Source organism: Vulpes vulpes, chromosome 14 (assembly GCF_048418805.1).
Source record: "Vulpes vulpes isolate BD-2025 chromosome 14, VulVul3, whole genome shotgun sequence".
Taxonomy (NCBI): Eukaryota; Metazoa; Chordata; class Mammalia; order Carnivora; family Canidae; genus Vulpes; species Vulpes vulpes.
In genome coordinates this window covers 110232912-110254330 of record NC_132793.1, presented here as the reverse complement: position 1 = coordinate 110254330, position 21419 = coordinate 110232912, and the positions used below count along the sequence as shown (strand labels likewise).

The window sequence follows — 21419 nt, the reverse complement described above, 5'->3', positions numbered from 1 at the left end:
GCCGGCGGGCGTCCGGGGTACCCCGGGGGCAGGCTCTCGGGCGCTTCCGTGCATGTGGCCTCCCCTGTCCGCGGGAGCACCCTCCTGCGGGCCTGCGAGACGGAGCTTCCCCAGCGCCCAAGGACGTTTGTGACCGTCCGCGGGGGGCCCGGTACGGACGCGCGCACGCAGTCCTGCGTTCGTTCAGCGGGGTGCACTGGGTGCCTGCCCTGCCTGGTGCTGAGGGCTCGGCAGTGAGCGTAGACCCAGCCTCGCCTTGGTGCCCAGAGGTCGGGGGCGGGCTACAGGGGTGCGGTGGTGTGGGCAGAGCTGGCCGAGTGCATACAGAGCTTGGGGGGGGGGGCTCCCAAGAAAGGACTGAGTGGCCATGCGGTCCGCTGTTCCACGTCCTGCAGGTCGGCGGCCGGCAATCTTCCGGGGCCGTCCTGACGCCCGTTGGTGCTGGACTAGAGCCTGCCCTTCGCAGATGCCTGGAGAGGGAGAATCAGTAGTCCATCCCTGTTTGAAAGGAGGTCAGCCCTGTCAGCCCTGCCCACCGTGGCCGGGGTGGGGGGCTGCTCTTAGCCTTCCCCGGCTTAAGCCTGCCTGAGGAATAATCCAGGGAAGCACAAAGGGAGTGAGTGCCCCCCTGCCTGGAGGGAGCCCTGTCCCTCCCACTAGGCCAGCCTCCTCGCCTGCCCCTGGAGGCTCTGCTGAACACAGCCCTGGGAGATGGAGGTGAGCTGGGCCCCCTGTGGGCCGGGGGTGCTCTGAGTGTGGTCACAAACTGAGGGGAGGGGGAAGACCTGCTGACCATGGTGTGGCTGGGGCCCTGGGGAGGGGACACTGCAGCGGAGGTTGAGAGACTGCTGGCAGTGAGCAGGGGCAAGGGTGACCTGCTGAGGAACGTCTCCCTTTCTGGGCTCCTCACCTCCCCATCTTCTGCCCCTCCTCCATCTCCTCAAGGACAATTTCCCTTTCCAGCCTGTTCCTCTGCCCTCCACACCCACAGGCTCCATCTTGCCAGTTGGTCAAGACCACTGTGGGGATGCATCACCCTCCCTCCTGTGATCCAGACCCCTCAGATCAAACTGACACTCACCTCCACCCAGGGACCCCTCCCCCCCATTCTAGTGTGTTTGGGATTCCTACTGAGCTATGTATCATTAACAGACCTCAAGTGTACCTGTGTCCTCAACAGACAGAGATAAGATCCTGCCAGATCTCGTATCCACCACATTTCAGCTTCCCATTCCCCAGGATTCCTCCCTCACGTGGCTTCCGGTTGCCGCCGCTGACAGAACCCACCAAGAGGGCCCTGCCAGTGTCCCTCTAGCACTGTAAGGGTCTGGAAGTTGCCTGCCCCAGAGTGCAGGTAGTGACCAAGGGCCATCCAGGTAATGTTATAAATTGTTCCGGGGTGGGGGGGCACGTGGGGAGGACCTGCACTAGCTACCCTGCCACAGCCCTCATTTGCTGGAGCCCTCTGACCTAGGCTAAGATATCTTACTTCAGGGTGCTTGGGTGGTTCAGTCCGTGGAGCTGATGTAGGAAAAAATGTTAGGGTCTGAAGCTGTTAGGGTCTGAAGCTGACAGCTAAGAAGAAATCTTTGGTGTAAAAAGGTTTCATTAATGCACAGGGCCAGGGGCCAGGACTGTGGGCAGGAAGAGCTGCCCTGGGATCATGAGGGGTGGCCCATGATAGACTCAACTTGGGAGGGGGTTGGGGAGAGTGTAAGTCTCTAAAGAATTTGGGGGGCAAGGTTTCCAGGACCCTGAGGGGCTAGTTATTGCTGGGAAAAAATCATTTATTACCATCTAATAAAACCTGAGTCACGAGACCCTTCAGATGTACATTAGTGGGTATTGGGGGATGATCGCCAACACATACTGGGGGATGGAGATAAAGGAACTTTGCAAAGAAATTTGTATAAAAGTAGACTCACAGAATCCTGGGGGTGGGAGGTGCTAGGATTGCCTGTTAACCCTCAGCAGAGAATTAACATTGAGGCTGCTGAGGTGGAGGAAGGTCACTGGGCCTGTTTTAAGGACATGTCAGTGGGCTGTAGGGAGTAAGGAAATTTAATAATTTCTTGTCTGCCTTTGTTTCCCACTCATTCCCCCCTGAACAATTTTGACCCTTAATCTTTAAGGTTGCTGAAGGTGGAAGGTATCTTCTGTAATTTCCTTCTACTGAGTAGGGACACAGAGATGTCCCTGCCTGTGGGTCACCACGGATCAGTTGAGGTTTATATAGATTAGGAGTGATGACAGCAGAAGAAGCTGAGTCCAGGGGAGACCGCATGTGTGGATATTATCCATTGGCTTGAAGTTAGGGCAGCAAAGGAGTCTTGACCCCAAGTGGAGAGACCTGAGAGAAAACAAAACCCGATTGGAATAACAAATAAGAGCCCTTTGAGGGCAGCCCCAGGTGGCTCAGCGGTTTAGCGCCACCTTCATCCTGGAGTGTGATCCTGGGAACCTGGGATTGATCGAGTCCCACATCAGGCACCCTGTGTGGAGCCTGCTTCTCCCTCTGCCTGTGTCTCTGCCTGTCTCTGTCTGTCATGAATAAATAAATAAAATCTTTAACAAAAAAATAAATAAATAAATTTGGAAGTTTGGCTGGGTTGGTAATGGTTTTAATACGGTGTCTGTGCGTCCAAGCAACACCCAGAGTCCAGCATCCTATCCAGCCTGGGGGAGGCCATTGGACACATGTTAGAGCCGCACAGTCCCTGGTGTCCCCTTGGGGGACACTGGTTTAGTTCTGGGCCTCCCTGAACTGCAGTCATGGTAATGGTTTTGGAGAATTTCTTTTGAATTTATGTAATAAGACAGTCTGTTGTCACTTTGTAGGGACCAAAGGAGTCCAAATCTAGGGACAGTTTATCTTAGCAAAGTTTTTTGTCATCTCCATGGCCTTTTTAATCAGAAGCCTAGTGTAAACCCTATATTACCTTCTGTTGGTTATTTTGGGCATAAGGATTTTTTTTTTCTCATTATTAACAAGCCAGTCCTGTGCGTTTCTTGGTTTGAATAACTGGACAATGGACTTCATTGGAGTTAAGGCTGGTAAAATACTTAATATTTGTTTATTTTGTGCTACCTGCTTGGCTGCATGGTCTACTGAATTGTTTCCTTTAGATTCTAAGGTTTTATTCTCTGATGTCCTTTGAATTATAGCTACCTCCTTAGGTAGGTGGTGTACAGCCTAAAGAGTAATAATTTCAGGTCCATATTTGATTGGAGAGTTATGGCTTGATAATTCCCTTTTTTTTTTTTTTTTTTTTGATAATTCCCTTTTCTTCCAAATTGTTCTGTGGGCATGTAGGACTAGGAAAGCATATTTGGAGTCAGTACAAACATTAATTTTTAAGGCTTTGGCAATTGCAAAGCACGAGAGCACTAGAGCATCCCCAGCTTTTTTCAATCCCTTGCCCATAACACTGTTGCCATCAGTAAACCAACTGTCATCTGGATTTTTGATGGGGGAAGCTTTTACATCTGGTTGACTAGAATACACAAGATCAATAACCTCTGAACAGTTGTGCTCTATAGAAGTATGATGCTGAAGTCTAGGCAAAAAGGTAGCTGGGTTTAAAGTTTGACAGGTTTTAGGTATATTTCAGCCATATCTATAAGCATAGCCTGGTATTCAGGGATTGTCCCAGAGTGAGCTTTGAGGCTCGTTTTACCAGGAGGGCTATTGTGTGCTTAGCTAAATCCTTTACTTGCAATTGTACATTAACAGAGGTGGCTTCAGGAGGCCTGGGTGGCTCAGTGGTTGAGTGACACCTTTGGCTCAGGGCATGATCCCGGGGTCCCAGGATTGAGTCTTGCATCCAGTTCCCTGCAGGGAGCCTGCTTCTCCCTCTGCCTATGTCTCTGCCTCTCTTCTGTGTGTCTCTCATGAATAAATAAAATCTTTAATAATAGAGGTGGCTTCTAGGAGGATAAATATGACTATGAGTGATGAAACCATCAAGAGGCCCTCTTTGAGGTCTAGCTGGAACAATGTCCTAATTATAAGGAATCACTGGCAAGTGGGAGATGATTTGTCTCAGGAGATAAGGACACTTGTCCAAGTGCGTCATCTAGTCCAATGACGTGGGGTTGGGGCACCTGGGTGGCTCAGTGGTTGAGCATCTGGCTTTGGCTCAAGTCACAATCCGGCAGTCCTGGGATCGATTCCTGCATCAGGCTCCCCACAGGGAGCCTGCTTCTCCCTCTGCCTATGTCATTCTAACCACACGGAATCAGGGTGGTAGTTGGATTGCACTATTGGGGAGTCAGTCCCACTTTTCAGCTATTCAAATAATCATATGCCCTTGGGGTCCTATCAGTATCCCCACAGAATAACAAACAAGGAGAGTGTATGAGCTATTGTAGCAGTTTCTCTGAAGTTTACCTCCAGTTGTCTAGTTCAGGCAAACATCAAAGACAACCAGAACTAGGATTTGACATCCACAATGGTGGGCTATTGGAACATAATTTTTCACTCTAAAATAATCCTCATTTTTCATCAGAGATAGCCAAACAGGACTAATTTATTTGAAAGACAAGTCCAGTTTTAACAAACTTGGCCTAATTATTTACATAAGCTCAGCAAGAATAATGATTGAACATATAGATCTTTTAGAATCGGCTCTGCTGGAACTTTTATTTATTTATTTATTTTAAATCTTTTTTTTTAAAATTTATTTATGATAGTCACACAGAGAGAGAGAGAGGCAGAGACACAGGCAGAGGGAGAGGCAAGCTCCATGCACCGGGAGCCCGATGTGGGATTCGATCCCGGGTCTCCAGGATCGCGCCCTGGGTCAAAGGCAGGCGCCAAACTGCTGCGCCACCCAGGGATCCCTCTGCTGGAACTTTTATAAGAAATCTGTAGGTTGAACTTTTAGTAGCCTCTCCAGGCCAGAAGCCAAGCCCAGTACTTGCCATCAGACCCTGCAATACCTGTAGGTGTGGATAGATTCCTCTTCACAAGATCCCCAAGGTATATGGAGGTTCCTGCACCTGTCAGGAAGTGACATTCTTTACTCACCTGGTAAGGCCTCTGGGAACTCTCTAGCCAGGCATCAGGCCAACAGTTCCAGGTGGATTTATGGCTCCAGGTTTCATTAAGTCCACTCAGTTCCTGAAGGCCGTTTGGTCCTACCTAGGTCTATGCATGTGTTTCTCGGATAGGACATTCCAGTCAAAGCTTTGCTAAAATAACCAGTGTTTCCAAGGGTGTCATGTTACAAGGAGAACAGGTTCTTGGTGAACTTATGTAAATGACCATGGTTGTCATGGAAGAAGGAATGCTCACTGAGACCAGGTCTCAGTCTGAGACCCTCAATTTTAGAGGGTCCAGGTAAGTAGAAAGTTAAATGCTTTAATTTGTTCATAAATGCATACTTTGCCACATTTCTATAAGTCATAGATATCTTAAAAGAAAGTGTCCTTAACCCAGGATAGCAAATATCAGAGAACCAGCAGTGTTTCAAACAATTGTCTTTTTAGTTCATCTAGTCCCATGTTACTACTTTTATTAGGTTTTTTTTTTTTTAAGATTGTATTTATTTATTCATGAGAGAGAGAGAGAGAGAGAGAGGCAGAGACCGAAGCAGGCTGTCTGGTGCAGGGAGCCTGATGTGGAACTCGATCCCAGGTCTCCAGGAAGTGGATCCCTGGGCCAGAGGAAGTGCCAAACCACTGAGCCACTTGGGCTGCCCTCTTGTTCAGTTTGAATGTAGCTTTACCTAGTTCTGGAAATTCTTCCCCATTTCAGTTTTATGATCTTAAAGATATTGAATACCTGTATTTGCCCTAAAAATTCCCTTATGTGAACCTCCTTGAAGATGAAACTCATTTTGCAAGAGAGTAAGATTAGAAATGAGAAAAACTCAGAAATGGACCTTGTTAATGATCTGAGTTCATGATGATGCAATCGACAAGGAGACTCAGTTGTTTCTGTGACACAGAACACTCTGATAGCCAGAATATTGAATGATGATGACCTTATACCAGAAGGTAACATACCAAACAAGCCTAATTAGTCAATGAGACTTTGTTCATAATTTAAATCTCAGTGAAGTTTGTTAAAACCTTGGAAAGTTTTAAAGCACATGGCTAAATAGGATTAGGGATATTAAAGACCTGATAAAGGCAAAAACATAGAAACTGGTTTTTCTGGGCAGGCAAAGAGAAAACAACTCTAGATGTTCTTATCAAGAGCAGACCAACAATTCAAGAAAACTTATCTTTCTGAACAGAGAGAAAGCGGACTTCAGTCTTTTACCGGTGTACTTTATAATTCATTCAGTTCAATCTTAGTCTGTCCTGACCACACCTAAAATTCCTTTCCAAGGATTTTCCTTCACAAGCTTTCTACAACTTTCCTTTGCATTCAGAATTTGTCCCAAGTCATTTATTTGCAATCAACCAGCTTCCTTTAGGACAAAATTACCTTCTTTTACCTTTAACAAAAATGCATTCCCATTCCTTATATCTTTGTTACACATCTACTTTTCTACAGAGTTGCTTCCCCTGTTCCCATCAATCTTAATTACAGTTAGGAGAATTTTGCACTCTTAGAAACCTTAGTCTCCTGTGAAAACTAAGGAGTAACCAATTGTGAACTGTCACACCAGAACTCTTTAGGTGGTGAATTTATGAGTCAGGTAAGCACAAAGCATGTTTACCAACAGATTCAAATATCCTTAGTTCCTTTCCAATTAGAAGTCAAAAGCACAAACTGACATCTAGTCATCAACGCTTCAGCATTTTATCCATTTGGAAAAGACCTAGATGTCCAATGAATTTAATCCCATTTATCATTCAAGCAAAACATTAAGGTTTCAGGTTACCAAAGAATTTGAAAGCTATCTTAATAATTACCCGTGAAAATTTGGAGACAATTAACCATCATTTTAGTCACCTTTTAACTAACAAATTGCAACAGAGATTACCCAACCTTATTTGACCTTCAGCAAACCTCGACAATAAAAGTTTCACATTTAGTGCTGATAACTTTAAAGACCTGTCTATCTTAATTAAACCAACAAACTTAACTTAGATACCAAATTATGTTCCACCTGGATCCTTCCATTGTCAATTTTTACCTGAGACACTGGTGGGGAATTCTGGAGTGGGCTGGGTTAAGTTCAGGGGGTGCTCTTGCTCCTGGACAGTGAGAGGAGAAGGAGCCGCTGTGCCTGGAGGTTAGTCTAGAAGCAAGCTATGCAGGTCACACCCAGCATGCTGCAGAAACAGGAGGAGGGGAAGGCGGGGAGCAGAAGAGGTATAGTGCTGCCAGAAGGGAGAGAAAGGGTTCCTGGTTCTAGAGCTCCTCAGCTCCAACAGAGGAGCAGACGCCATATTTTACTGCCAATAAAGGGGAGTATGCAGTCCATGTCAGGCCAGAGAAGATGGGGTTTGGGCAGCACGCTTGGGAATATTCCTTACAGTCTCATCCTGAGGGAGACTAAGCACAGTTGGCTCCAATTATATCTCTGAACCTGGGACATGAATGAGGGAGAAGCCCTCATATCTATTAGGAGGAGAAACAGGCTAGCCTGGGTGGCTGGGTAGCCCAGGTGGCTCAGCAGTTTAGCGCCTGCCTTTGGTCCAGGGCATGATCCTGGGGACCCAGAATAGAGTCTCATTTCGGGCTCCCCGCAGGGAGCCTGCTTCTCCCTCTGCCTGTGTCTCTGCCTCTCTCTCTGTCTCTCATGAGTAAATAAATAAAATCTTAAAAAAAAAAAAAAAAAAAAAAGGAGGAGGAGGAAACTGTGTATGAAAGTCCCCTTCTGGGATGGCCTTTTTCCTCCAGCAACCAGGGTTTATTTGGAGGAGGCCTACTTAGATAATTATCCAGTATGTCAGGAGGGAGTTTACTAGCCAGATACATTGGGCAAACACATTCTGCCCTGTTGCCTGCAGAGAGATCTAACATCCTACTGAAGCCATGTAGTGTTACAGATCATCAGTCCTTTCCTAAATTCTGTGATTGAAATTGTTTCCAATGGGTTAAAAAGCACCCCAAGGAAGAGTCCTTGGGAACTGAAGAAGAAGCCTACTGAGGCCAAGCTCCCAGAAAAGTAGAGAAGGTCTATCACCAAAATCCTCCAATTCCTGGATGGTGTGCCATGCAGGATGTGTCAGAGTTTCCATGTGTCAAAAGTGACCGGAGGCGTCTCCCAAAGAAACATTATTGATCACCATCCTGCCTTACCATGAAGGCATCCCAGAGTAAAAGGCCCCGTAGGGGGGATGCTGGCATCCCTCCCCTTCCCCATCACATCCTGGGCTACCAATGGGTACCTGGGGAATGGACTGAAACCATGCTATGCCGTCCCATGCCCGGAAGGCCGCATTATTGCCCTGCCATTTCTAACCCACGGAGAACACTATGAAAGTTTTACAAGGGGAAATTACCCAATTTTGTATTTAAATAGTAAGTCAGAACATTGACAGAAAACAGTCAAGATAGAAATCTATCATGGTCTAAGTGACATTTCAACACATGTAGTCCCTATAGCCAACTTCCGTGGGAAACAGTCCCCAGTTGGGCTTTAATTCCATTGGGTACTGATTTCTGCTGGCTCCCAGTGGAGGCCTCAGAAGCGGCTAGACCAGGATGTGGAGGGGATCACATTAGATCAGTCAGGAGGGAACCTCACATAGGAGTCAACATTGACAGCCATCCTGGTGATTTAGGTGGCTGTCCGGTGCCCAAGGTAGACAACCTTGTAGAAGGACAGGATACAGAGAGGGTATCAAGTTTCTGGGTCTTATTACCACTCCAGCCAGGGTACTAACTTCCAGCCAAAAGGCAAGCTTTCTCCTTCCTGTAGAGTAGCCACAGGCTAGAGGATTGCAGCCTGAGCAATCAGCATGAAAGTGTTCCAATAAGACTACTCCTTGAAGGGCCCCTGGAATGACAGTGAAAGGAGAGGAGAGGAAGTACCAAGCTTGTACCACAGCTCAAAGTCCGGAGGAGACTGGACTCAAAGGCCCACCTGTATTGGGCGTCATATGATGTAGGAAGGAACGTTAGGGTTTGAAGCCCAAGGCCAAGAAAATATTCTTGAGATCTCTTTGGTACAAAGCAGTGGTTTCATTAAAGTAGTTTCCATGGCCAGGACCTGTGGGCAGGAAGAGCTTCCCTGGGATCGTGAGGGGTGGCCCATGATAGACTTTCAAATTGGGAGGGGGTTGGGGAGAGTGCAAGGCTCTAAGGAATTTTGGGAGCAAGGTTTCCAGGACCTTGAGGTTGGCTAGCTATTATTGTGAAAAAGTCACTTATTACCGTCTAATCAAACCTGAGTTGAGACCCATCAGATGTACATTGGTGAGTCATATGCTTGGGGGATGATTGTCAACACATATCTTGGGGGGTAGAGATAAAGGAAATTTCTAAAGGAATTTTTGTATGTTAAAGCAGACTCACAGGATCCTTGGAGGGCGGGCTAGGATTACCTTCTGCCCTCAGCAGAGTATTAACATTGAGGCAGCTGAGCTCCTGGAGGAATGTCACTGGGCCTGTTTCAAGGACTTGTCAGTGGGCTGTAGGGAGTAAGGAAACTTAATTTCTTTTCTGCCTTTGTTTCCCACATCAGAGCATATGACTCTTAATCTCCAGGTTGTGAGTTCCAGCCCCACATTGGGCATAGAGATTATTACAAAAAAAATTCTTAGGGATGCCTGGGTGGCTTAGTGGGTTAGGAGTCTGCCTTTGACTCAAGTCATGGTCTCAGGGTCCTGGGATCAAGTCCTGCCTCTTCAGGCTCCCTGCTCAGTGGGGAATCTGCTTGCCCCTCCCCCCATCATGCTCGCTCTCTTGTTTGCTTGCTTTCTCTTTCTCTCAAATCAATAAAATCCTTGAAAAAAAAAAAAAACGTTAAAAATAACCCTCCGAGGTACCTTTTTTCATTTAGCATTACCCACGCTCTAGACATTATTCACATCTACTGTAACAGAATGGTGGAAATGCTATGTAACCTACTACTGTCTGGCTCATCCCAATCTCATTTCATTGACCTAATATTGGTGCCCTGAACACAGCAAGGATGGGATTATTTGCACCATGGATATTGCAAATTCTACAAATCGGGGCTTGATAGTTTTGTTGATTGTCTAGACTTAAGAAAGCTATAGAAAAAGTGTTAACAAGGAAGATTAAACTTAAAAGTACATTATGTCTGTAGTCATTACACTGTAAATAGTGCACACGCATACAACTGCAATATTTCTTCCAGTATTCAAAAATTACTAATTTAGTAAAGAAGGCCCTCATGTCACCGACTCAGATGAAGTTCTAAACAAATGTGCTGGAGCTGAAAAAAGTTACAGTTTAATGATGATCATTTGAGGGTAAAGATAGTTTCATAGTTGATTACTCATCAAATTTAATGACAACAAATGTATTGGGAAAAGAGGAGATTGGGAAGCAACTTCATTTGTCAAGTAATGACTGAATTGTAATTACTGGTCAACCAAAATGAAAATCTTTGTTCACCGTATGCAAATATTCATAGCAACCTTATTCATAACAGCCAAAAACTTAAAATAGTCCAAATAAATCTGACCCTGTTTGTAGCTTTCTACAGAATATGTGGTACAGTGTATTTTATGTTCTTGAAACCAATTCTGGGTCATCAGGAAAAATTCTACTTAACCACTAGCTCAACAAAGAGAGAAGACAGACCGCTAGGAGGTGGTATTTGCAACATCAAAAAGCATCAGTGGATTAACATTTAGGATAAAAAAAAAAAAAAAAAAAAAGAATGCCTATAAAATGAGGAGAAAAAGACAGGAAAGCCCATAGATGAATGGGAAAGGAGAAGAACCAGCAGTTTATAGAAGAGAAACCCAAACACTTGAGAAGCACTCTAAGAGATGCTTAAGCTGATCAATAACCTGAAAAGACCAAATTAACATAACAAGCTGCCTCATTACACTCATTAGATTGCAGAATTAGAAGGTCAAAGTTTTGTTGTTGTTTTTAAGTAATCTCTATCCCCAACTTGGGGCTCGAAATTGGGACCCTGAGATCTTGAGTCCTACACTCTGCAGACCGAACAAGCCAAATGCCCAAGAGAGTTTGTGTTTTTGAATGTGCCTATCCAATTGTCCCAAAACCATTTGCTGAAAAGACTATTTCTCAAATGAACCACACCATCCTGATTAATTCATCTATCTTTATTCATCTACACCCCACCATCCAGATTACTGCTTTGTGATTAGTTTTAAAATCAGATAGTTATTGTTCTCTGACTTTGTTCTTTCGCAAAATTATTATGGCTGTTTTACATTCCTTTGTATTTCCATATGTATTTTGGAATCATTAGTCAACTTCTAGAAAACAAAATGTGGGTGCAAGGTTGTTCACACTGTTTCAGTATTAACTTTTTTAATGTCTGTGGGGTCTGCAATGATAACCCATCTCTTATTTCTGTTATTAGTAATTTGTGTCCTCTTTATCTTTTTTTAAAAATTGAGATATAATCGACATATATTAGTTCAAGTGTCCAATATGTCATTCTATTTTTCTTAGTTAACCTGGCTAGAGATTTATCAATTCTATTGATCTTTTCAAAGAATCAGCTTTTGGTTTCTTTGATTCTTTCTATTGATTTCCTCTTTTCAATTTCACTCATTTCTGCTCTTTTTATTATTTCTTTTCCTTTACTTACTATAGATTTAATTTGCTCTTCATTCTCTAGTTTCCTAAGGTGGAACCTTGGATTATTGGTTATAGATATTTCTTATTTTCTCTTTTTTTTTAGATTTTTATTTATTTGAGAGAAAGTGAGCGCTTGCAGGTGAGAAGGGTAGAGGAAGAAGCAGACACTCTACTGACAGGGAGCCCCACTTGGGGCTCAAGCCCAGAACCCCCTGATCATGACCTGAGCTGAAGGCAGACTTTTTTTTTTTATCAGAGTTTAAGACTTTTAATTTGTCCCAAAGTTGCTGAAGCAAAAATCATGATAAAACATTCTGCTTTCCTTTACACCCCATAACACAAAAAAACCCCAAAAACTATTTGTAGGAAAAAAATGGTTTTGTACATGGGAAGAAACAATATAAATTCAAAACTTACAGATAAGGATTAGCTCTATCACTTATCTCTTTAAAAAGTTTATATGAATATCCAGTCAAAACCAACAGGGTATCTCCCTTGAAATGTTATCTGTATGAATTTCCAAGTAGACCACAGGACTGCATACTGTCTTGGAATGTCCTCAGAAGGCTCTGTCATTGATCAGGTAACAGAGCAAAAACCCCAGAGTCCTTTTCTTTCAAACAGAAGAGGGAAAGACAGAGGAATAGGAGAAACTATTCAAACTTCGTCTTCTTTCCTTGTGGCTTGTGGTATCCCCCTCCTCCTCTGCCTCCTCAGAAGCCTCCTCGCCCTCCAAAGCCTCCCCGGCCTCTGAAGGCAGACGTTTAACCAACTGAGACACCCAGGTGCCCCTCATATTTTCTAATATGTGCATTAAATGCCATAAATTTCCCCCTAAGCACTGCTTTCACTGCATCCTATTAATTTGATAAGTTGTGTTTCATTTTCATTTAGTTCAAAATATGTTTAAATTTCTCTTGTCATTTCTTCCTCGACTTGTGTTATTTAGAAGCTCACTGTTTAATCTCCAACTATTTGGGGATTTTCCAGTTTTCTTTCTATGATTTCTAACTGAATTCCACTGTGGTCTGAGAACAGATGTTGTATGGTTCCTATCCTTTAAAATTTGTTAAGGAGAACATTATGGTCCTGAATGTGGTCTGTCTTGGTGAGTGTTCCAGGTGAGTTTGTGAAGGATATGTGTTCTGTGGTTGTTGGCTGAAGTGGTCTATAGTCCATGATAGCTGGTTGATGATGGTCTAAACCATGTCCTTCCTGATTCATTGCCTACTGGATCTGCACACCTCCAAGCAGGGGTGTTGAAATCTCCTACCACCATAGTGAATTCATTGGTTCTCTATTGTTCTTGCCTTGAGATCTATTTTATCTGATATCAACATAGTGATACCAGTCTTATTTTTAATCAACATTCGCACAATATGCCTTTTGTCCAGCCTTTTATTTTCAGCGTTTTTATGTGTCCTTATGATGTAGTTGTGTTGGGTTTGCTTTTTTATTCAGGGTGGCATTCTTTGTTAACTGGAATATTTTGTCCTTTTATCATTGAATAAAACCCATTGATATGTTTGTTCTCTCCTTTTGAGTCTTGGGTTTTTCTTACATTTAAAAAAAAAGATTTTAAAAATGTATTTATTCTTGAGAGACAGAGAGAGGCAGAGACATAGGCAGAGGGAAGAAGGAGGCTCCATGCAGGAAGCCTGATGTGGGACTCAATCCCGGGACTCTGGGATCACACCCTGAGCCAAAGGCAGACGCTCAACCGCTGAACCACCCAGGCCTCCCCTTTTGAGTCTTGTTTTGGGCTGATTATTCCTTATCATTAATTTTATCAACACACACATTAGCTTTAAAGTTACTCACTCTGCTTTTTTTAGTAGACACACAATGGGTCTGCTTAGATTTTTAGAGTCTAAAACGAATGATCCTAACTTCCACTTATGGCTATATGGTCTCCCACTTCAAACATCTAAAGAACTGGACAGAATGTTTAACACAGCTTTGCAGGCACTAGGAAACAGGTAGTGCAAAACAGTGGTCCTTGAAAGAGAGAAACAACAAGGAAAGCTAGCTCTACAGTGAGCCCAAGCTGCTACTAGAGGAATTTCTTAGGCTTCGGGAGAGGAATGAGGAGCCCACATAAAGCTAAGCAGCAACTCTAATTTGAAGGGACAGAGTTTAGAATCTGGGGGACCCAAGGTGACTAGCAGTTTTAGGGCAAAGTACCGGAGAAGAGAGGGCTGCTGAGTGAGAAGAGAGCTCTGGGGTTATGCGGTTGCTTCCTGCAAGTCCCCAGCTGAGTGTTGCTTAGAACAAGCATGCCCAGCCACCACCCACAGCTAGGGAAAGAACAATTGTGATGGATAAGGATGAGCAATCGTCAGAGCTCACATAGAGCCAGAAGTAGTGGGTGTTGCCACCAGCCATGGGTGTTGAGGAGAATCTTTAGAAAACTATTGCCTCAGAAGCAGGTCAAATTGGCCTAAAGATTGTTCTGAGACCACCTAACAAAACTTAAAAGGAAGACCCTACATTATCAAATGGTATCCAAGTAACTGAACTGCCTTCCAGAACAAGCTCAAATGTATATATAGAAAGAGAAAGTCTCCATGACCCAACATCGTACAATTTACAATATCTGGTCATAAATTCAAAGAAGCAGGTAAATACAACTTATAATGACAGGAAAAAAAATCAGAACTGAGTCAGAAATGACACAAATAATAGAGTCAGTACACAAAGACATTAAAAGTTATAACTGTATTCTGAATGTTCAGAAAGCTACAAGAAATGTTAAAAATGTTAAGTAGATGTGCAAAATTGTTGAATCACTATATGGTACACCTGAAACTAATATAACACTGCATGTTAACCATACTGGAATTAAAAAAAAAAGTTAAGTAGAGATTCAAAAGAACCAAAATGAAAGCACATGTCTATATAAAGACTTATAGGTAAGTTTTCCAAGGAGCTTTATTTTTATTTATTTATTTTTTTTAAGGAGCTTTATTTGTAATAGCCAAACACTGGAAATTACTGAAATGCCCATGAACACGTGAATGCAGAAACAAATTATCTTTTTTTTTTTTAATTTAATCATGAGAGACAGAGAGAGAGAGAGAGAGAGGCGCAGAGACACAGGCAGAGGGAGAAGCAGGCTCCATGCAGGAAGCCCAACGCGGGACTCAATCCCAGGACCCTGGGATCACGCCCTGAGCCAAAGGCAGATGCTCAACCACTGAGCCACCCAGGCATCCCTACAAATTGTCGTTTTTCCATATAATGGAACATTACTCACTAATAAAAAGGAATACAATATTGATTGATACACCCAACAATGTAGATAAAACTCAATATAATTATATTAACTCAAGACAGGCAAAAAATAGAATATATGATTCCACTTATATAACACGGTGGTTAACGCAAACTAATCTATAGCAGCAGAAAACAGATCGGTTGATGGTTTTCTTGTGGAGAGGCACCAGGTGAGGAAACACTGAGGATGATGAGTATGCTCATGATCTTGATAGTGGTGATGACATCATAGGTGTCTACATATGTCAGAACTAATCAAATTGTATGTCAATCATGCCTGAATGAACCTGTAAAAAAGTGACAAAATAAATTTAATACCTTCAGCCCTCTGTAAATACAGGTCTTTTGGGTATTTTATCCAGAACAGTTTAACTCCATTTACCCTTTCCTGATGTATATGTTGTCATGTATCTTATTTCTATCTTTTTAAAAAAATATATTTTATTTATTTATTTGACACAGAGAGAGAAAGCCCAAGCAAGGAGAAGGGCAGAGGGAGGGGGAGAAGCAGATGCTCTGCTGAACAGGAGCCCAATACAGGACTTGATTCCAGGACCCCAAGATCATGACCTGAGCCAAAGGAAGATGCTTAACCAACTGAGCCACCCAGGTACCCCATCTTATTTCTATCTTTTTGTGGTGGTTTAACAAAGTCATATTTTCTTTAAGTTTCCTACCAGATGTTCCTCTTGCTTTGCTCCCTGCTTACCCTCAGATGGCAGAGGAGTAGGAGACCTTAGTTTCGTCTGGTCCCAAGAATTCAGGTAGGTACCTATCAAGTCATTCTCAACACCTGCAAATTCAATCAGCTATCTAAGAAGAGCTGCGACTCTACAAATAGAAAAGTAACCACTTTCTGCAAGGCAAGAGGTACGGAGAAGTGAATCTGGGGCGATATATGGGAAGATAAACCAAGGTGGGGAGGGAGCCTCTGGCAGCTGGTGATAGAGAAGCAGAGCACAAAATCAGAACTTTTAAAAATCTGCTCTGGTGAGAGATGTCTCTGCCTGAAAGGTGCTCAGGGGACGAAGCAGGGCAGAATCCTTAGGGTGGGCTCGATGGGACAGTGTGGTCTCAGGATCCCGGGGGTCACAGGAGGACCAGGGGGTGCCTGAGTGTGGCAGAGTTCACAAGCATCGAAGCCAGGCAGCCAGCTGCAATCGGTGAGCTCAGGAGTGGGCTCTCAGCTCAGGGCAGCCACAGACCACGAACCGAACCGGGGCACAGTCGGCAGGACTGCTCCCGGAGCAGGGGCCCAGCAAGTGGCAGAACCGGCAAGACCGCCCTTCCTCCCCCGGGAGGAGCAGAACCGTGCACACCACAGGAGTCTGCAGAGTTTGGGGACTCCAAAGGGGGTCGTGTGCCTGGAATAGAAACAGTCCCAGACTGGGTGAGCATGGAGTGCGGACAGAGACCAGGCAAACAGGAGTAATTGACTTTCCTTGAGACCAGCAAGACAGGATGGATGGGCTGCTTTTCCCTGGGGTGCACTGAAGCATGGGCCCCAATGGCTCTGGGGTTAGAGATTGGGAGGCCACCATTTTTACTCTCATTCTCTCTCTCTCTCTCTCTTTTTTTTTGATCCGTGTGGTTTATTTTTTCTTTTTTTTACATATATTTTTAATTGGAGTTTAATTTGCCGACATATAGCATAACACCCAGTGCTCATCCTATCAAGTGCCCCCCTCAGTGCCCATCACCCAGTCACCTCCACCCCCTGCCCACCTCCCTTTCCATCACCCCTTGTTCGTTTCTCAGAGTTAGGAGTCTCTCATGTTCTGTCTCCCTTTCTGATATTTCCCACTCATTTTTTCTCCTTTACCCTTTTTTCCCTTTCACTATTTTTTATATTCCCCAAATGAATGAGACCATATAATGTTTGTCTTCTCCGATTGACTTATTTCACTCTCATTCTCTAGAGCAGTGTAAAGTCTTCAGGGAACAAAAGCCACCTAGAGCAATCCGGAGCAGGTTAGTCAGCCTGGACCCTGGCAAGGACAGTGCAACCCCACCCGGGCAAAGACACTGGAGAATCAGGGCAACGGGTCCCTCCCGAGAAGATCGGCATGAACATCCAGCCAAGATCAAGCTGGCTGATCACTGAGAACTGCAAAACCCCAGCTCTAGGGAGACACAGTATATAGAATTCATGTTTCTTCTTTAATCTTTCAGTTTTAAATTTTTTCTCTCCTTTTTTAACCTATTTCTTATTTTATCAATTCTTTTTTTAATTTCCAATTTTACAGTTACATCCTATCCTTTCACTGTATTTGATTTTATCTTGTATAAATGTAAGTTTTTCTTTCTTTACAATTTTGGGATGTAGTTTCTTCTAACAAGTTGACCAAAATACACTCAGGATATAGTATATTGCTCTGTTCTGTTCACCTGTTTATATTCTTTTCTTTTGTCTTTTTTCTTGTCTTTTAATTTTCATTTTTACAGTTGCATTCTATCCTCTCATTGTATTTGATTTTTTTGTACATGTAAGTTTTTCTTTTGTTAGAATTTTGGGATCCAGTTTTCTAACAAACAGACCAAAATACACATAAGATCCAGTGTATTGCTCTATTCGGTTCACCTATCTGTTTTTCTTCTCCTCCTCCTCCTCCTTCTTCTTCTTTCTTCTTTCTTCTTTTCCTTCTTCTTTTTGGTTTCAGGTGTCTTCTGATTTGTTTAGTGTATATTTCTCTGGGGTAATTGTTGCCATTTTAGTATTTTGTCCCCTTGTCCATCTATTCTTTGGACAGAATGACAAGATGGAAACACCTCAAAAAAGAGAACAGTACTGACTGCCAGGGATTGAATCAGTGTGGACATAAGTAAGATGTTGGAACTAGAGTTCAGAATGATTATAAAGATACTAACTGGGCTTGAAAAAAAGCATAGAAGGAAGACACTAGAGAATTCTGGAGAAATAAAAGAATTGAAATCTAATCAAGATGAAATAAAAAAGGCTATTAATGAGATGCAATAAAATAAGATCTAACTGCTAGGATAAATGAGGCAGAAGAGAGAATCAGTGATACAGAAGACAAAATGATGGAGGAGAAAGAAGCTGAGTAAAAGAGAGAAAAACAACTGCTGGATCACAAGGGGAGAATTCTAGAGATAAGTGAGACCATAAAATGAAACAATATTAGAATAGTTGGGATCCCAGAAGAAGAAGAAAGAGAGAGAGAGAGAGGAAGAAGGCATATTGGAGCAAATTATAGCAGAGAACTTCCCTAATCTGGGGAAGGATATAGGCATCCAAGTCCAGGAAGCATAGAGAACCCCTCTCAACAGATGTTGAGGTCAACATCTCAACATATAACAGTGAAACTGGCAAATCTCAGAGACAAAGAGAAAATCCTGAGAGCAGCTCAGGACAAGAGGTCTGTAACTTACAAGGGTAGAAACATTAGACTGGCAACAGACCTATCCTCAGAGACCTGACAGGCCAGAAAGGACTGGCATGATATGTCCAGGGTGCTAAATGAGAAAAATATGCAGCCAAGAATACTTTATCCAGCTAGGGTATCATTCAAAATAGAAGAAGAGAGAAAAAGTATTCAGGACAGAAACGAAAGAATTTGTGATCAACAAACCAGCCCTACAAGAAACATTAAAGGGGATCCTTTAAGTGAAGAGAGAGCCCCAAAGTAAGAGAGACCAGAAAGGAACAATCTACAGTAACAGTGACCTTACTGATAATACAGTGGCACTAAAATTAATATCTTTCAATAGTTACTCTGAATGTAAATGGGCAAAATCAAAAGACACAGGGCATCAGGTTGGATAAAAACAAGATCCATTGATATTCTGCCTGCAAGGGACCCATTTTCTTTTTTTCTTTTTTTTTAAGAGACCCATTTTATACCAAAGACACCTCCAGATTTAAAATGAGGGGGTGGAGGGCACCTGGGTGGCTCAGTGGTGGAGTGTCTGCCTTTGGTCAGATTATGATCCTGGGGTCCTGGGATGGAGTCCTGCATTGGGCTCCCCACAGGGAGCCTGCTTCTCCCTCTGCCTATGTCTCTGCCTCCCTCTGTTTCTCATGAATTAATAAATAAAATCTTAAAAGAAATAAAGTGAGAGGGTAGAAAACCATTTATTATGCTAATGGACATCAAAAGAAAGACATGTGGCAATCCATATATAAAGCAAAGGTTTTGAACAGTTGTGCTTTCATTTCATTTGTTTCCATGAATTTTAAAAATCCTTCTTTAATTTCCTGGTTGACCCATTCATTCTTTAGTAGGATACTCTTTAGCCTCCATGTATTTGAGTTCTTTCCAAATTTGCCTTGTGATTGAGTTCCAGTTTCAAAGCATTATGGTCTGAAAATATGCAGGGAGCAATTCAATCTTTTGGTACTGGTTGGGACTTGATTTGTGACCCAGTATGTGATCTATTCTGGAGAATGTTCCACGTGTACCCGAGAAAAATGTGTATTCTGTTGCTGTAGGATGGAATGTTCTGAATATATATGTAAAGTCCAGTCCTTTCTCAAGAAACAAGAAGGGTCTCAAATACACAACCTAATCTTACACCTAAAGGAGCTGGAAAAAGAACAGCGAGTAAAGCCTAAACCTGGCAGGCAAAGAGAATTAATAAAGATTAGAGCAGAAATCAATGAAATAGAAACTAAAATAACAGTAGAACAGATCAATGAAACTAAGAGTTGGTTCTTTGAAAGAATTAATAAGATTGATAAAACCCTGGCCAGACTTATCAAAAAGAAAAGAGAAAGGATCCAAATAAGTAAAATCATGAATGAAAGAGGAGAGATTACCACCAACGCCAAAGAAATACAAACAATTATAAGAACATATTATGAACAACTATATGCCAACACATTAAGTAATCTGGAAGAAATGGATGCATTCCTAGAGACATATAAACTACCAAAACGGAAAGAGGAAGAAATAGAAAACCTGAGCAGATCCATAACCAGTAAGAAACTTTAAGCAGTAATTAGAAATCTCCCAACAGAGTCCAGAGTCAGATGGCTTCCCAGGGAAATTCTACCAAACATTAAAAAAAAAAATTTAATTTATTTATTCATGAGAGACACACAGAAGAATGCAGAAACAGGCAGAGGGAGAAGTGGGATCCCCAAGGGGAGCCTGTTGTGGGACTCCATCCTGGAACTGCAGGATCACGACCTGAGCCAAAGGCAGATGTTCAACCACTGAGCCACCCAGGTGCCCAAATTATTATGTATTTATCCCAAAGATAAAAATGTAGTGATCCAAAAGGGCACCTGTACCCCAAGATTACAGCAGCAACATCTACAATGGCCAAACTATGGAAAGAGTCCAGATGTCCATCAACAGATGAATGGCTAAAGAATATGTGGTATATATAGACAATGGAATACTACTCAGCCATCAAAAAATAGAAATCTTGCCATTTGCAACAATGTGGAAAGAACTAAAGGATATTATTATGCTTAGTGAAATAGTCAGAAAAAGACAATTATATGATCTCACTCATTTGTGGAATTTAAGAAACAAAACAGAGGATTACAAGGGAAGAGAGGAAAAAAATCAGACAAGATGAAATCAGAGAGGGAGACAAACCATAAGAGACTCTTAATCACAGCAAACAAACTGAGGATCCCTGGAGGGAAGGGGGGTAGGGGGATGGGGTATCTGGGTGATGGGCATGAAGGAGGGCACATGAGCACTGGTTTATGCAACTGATGAATCACTGACCTCTACCTCTAAACTAATAATACATTATATGTTAATTAAATTTATTTTTAAAAAGATGTATTCATTTATTTATGATAGACACACACACACACACACACACACACACACACAGAGCGCGTGCGCGAGAGAGAGGCAGAGACACAGGAGGAGGGAGAAACAGGCTCCATGCCGGGAGCCTGATGTGGGACACGATCCTGGGACTCCAGGATCATGCCCTGGGCCAAAGGCAGGCGCTAAACCACTGAGCCACCCAGGGATCCCTGTTAATTAAATTTAAATAAAAATTTAAAAATAAATAAAATACTGAGAACAAATGTCAAAAAATTTTGATTAAATTATGTATTGGTGTTGATCTCTTTGAATTCAGATTACTTGGAGTTCACTGAACTTCTTGGATATTTGTATTTATATGTTTCATCAAATCTGAGAAGTTTTCAGCCATTATTTCTCCAAATATTCTCCCTGTTGCTTTCTCTCTCTTTCTCCCCCTCTGGACTCTACAATGTGTCTGCTAGTCTGCTTGATGGTGTCCCACGGGTCCCCTGAGCTCTGTTCACTTTGCAATTCTCTTTCTGTCTGTTCCTCAGATTAAAAAATTCTTTTGTTCTCCAAGTTCATGGATTCTTTCTTCTGCCTGCTTAGATCTGCTGTTGAATCTCCAGTAAGTTTTTCATTTCACTGTACTCAACTCCAGAATTTCTCTTTAGTTTCTTTTATGGATTTTCTCTTTATTGATATTTCATTTTGTTCACATATAGCTTTCTTGACTTTCTCTACATCCTCCT

At 42.8% G+C, this 21419-nt stretch overlaps 1 long non-coding RNA gene across 1 annotated transcript; it reads left to right on the top strand.

The window, feature by feature from the left end:
• The first annotated feature begins 22 nt into the window (after positions 1–22).
• Positions 23–17486, top strand: LOC112920215 (uncharacterized). Its single transcript, XR_011997159.1, has 6 exons — positions 23–151; positions 396–717; positions 1181–1376; positions 15395–15542; positions 15648–15696; positions 16852–17486. It is a non-coding gene; the product is annotated as an uncharacterized lncRNA (long non-coding RNA).
• The last annotated feature ends 3933 nt before the right edge of the window (positions 17487–21419 follow it).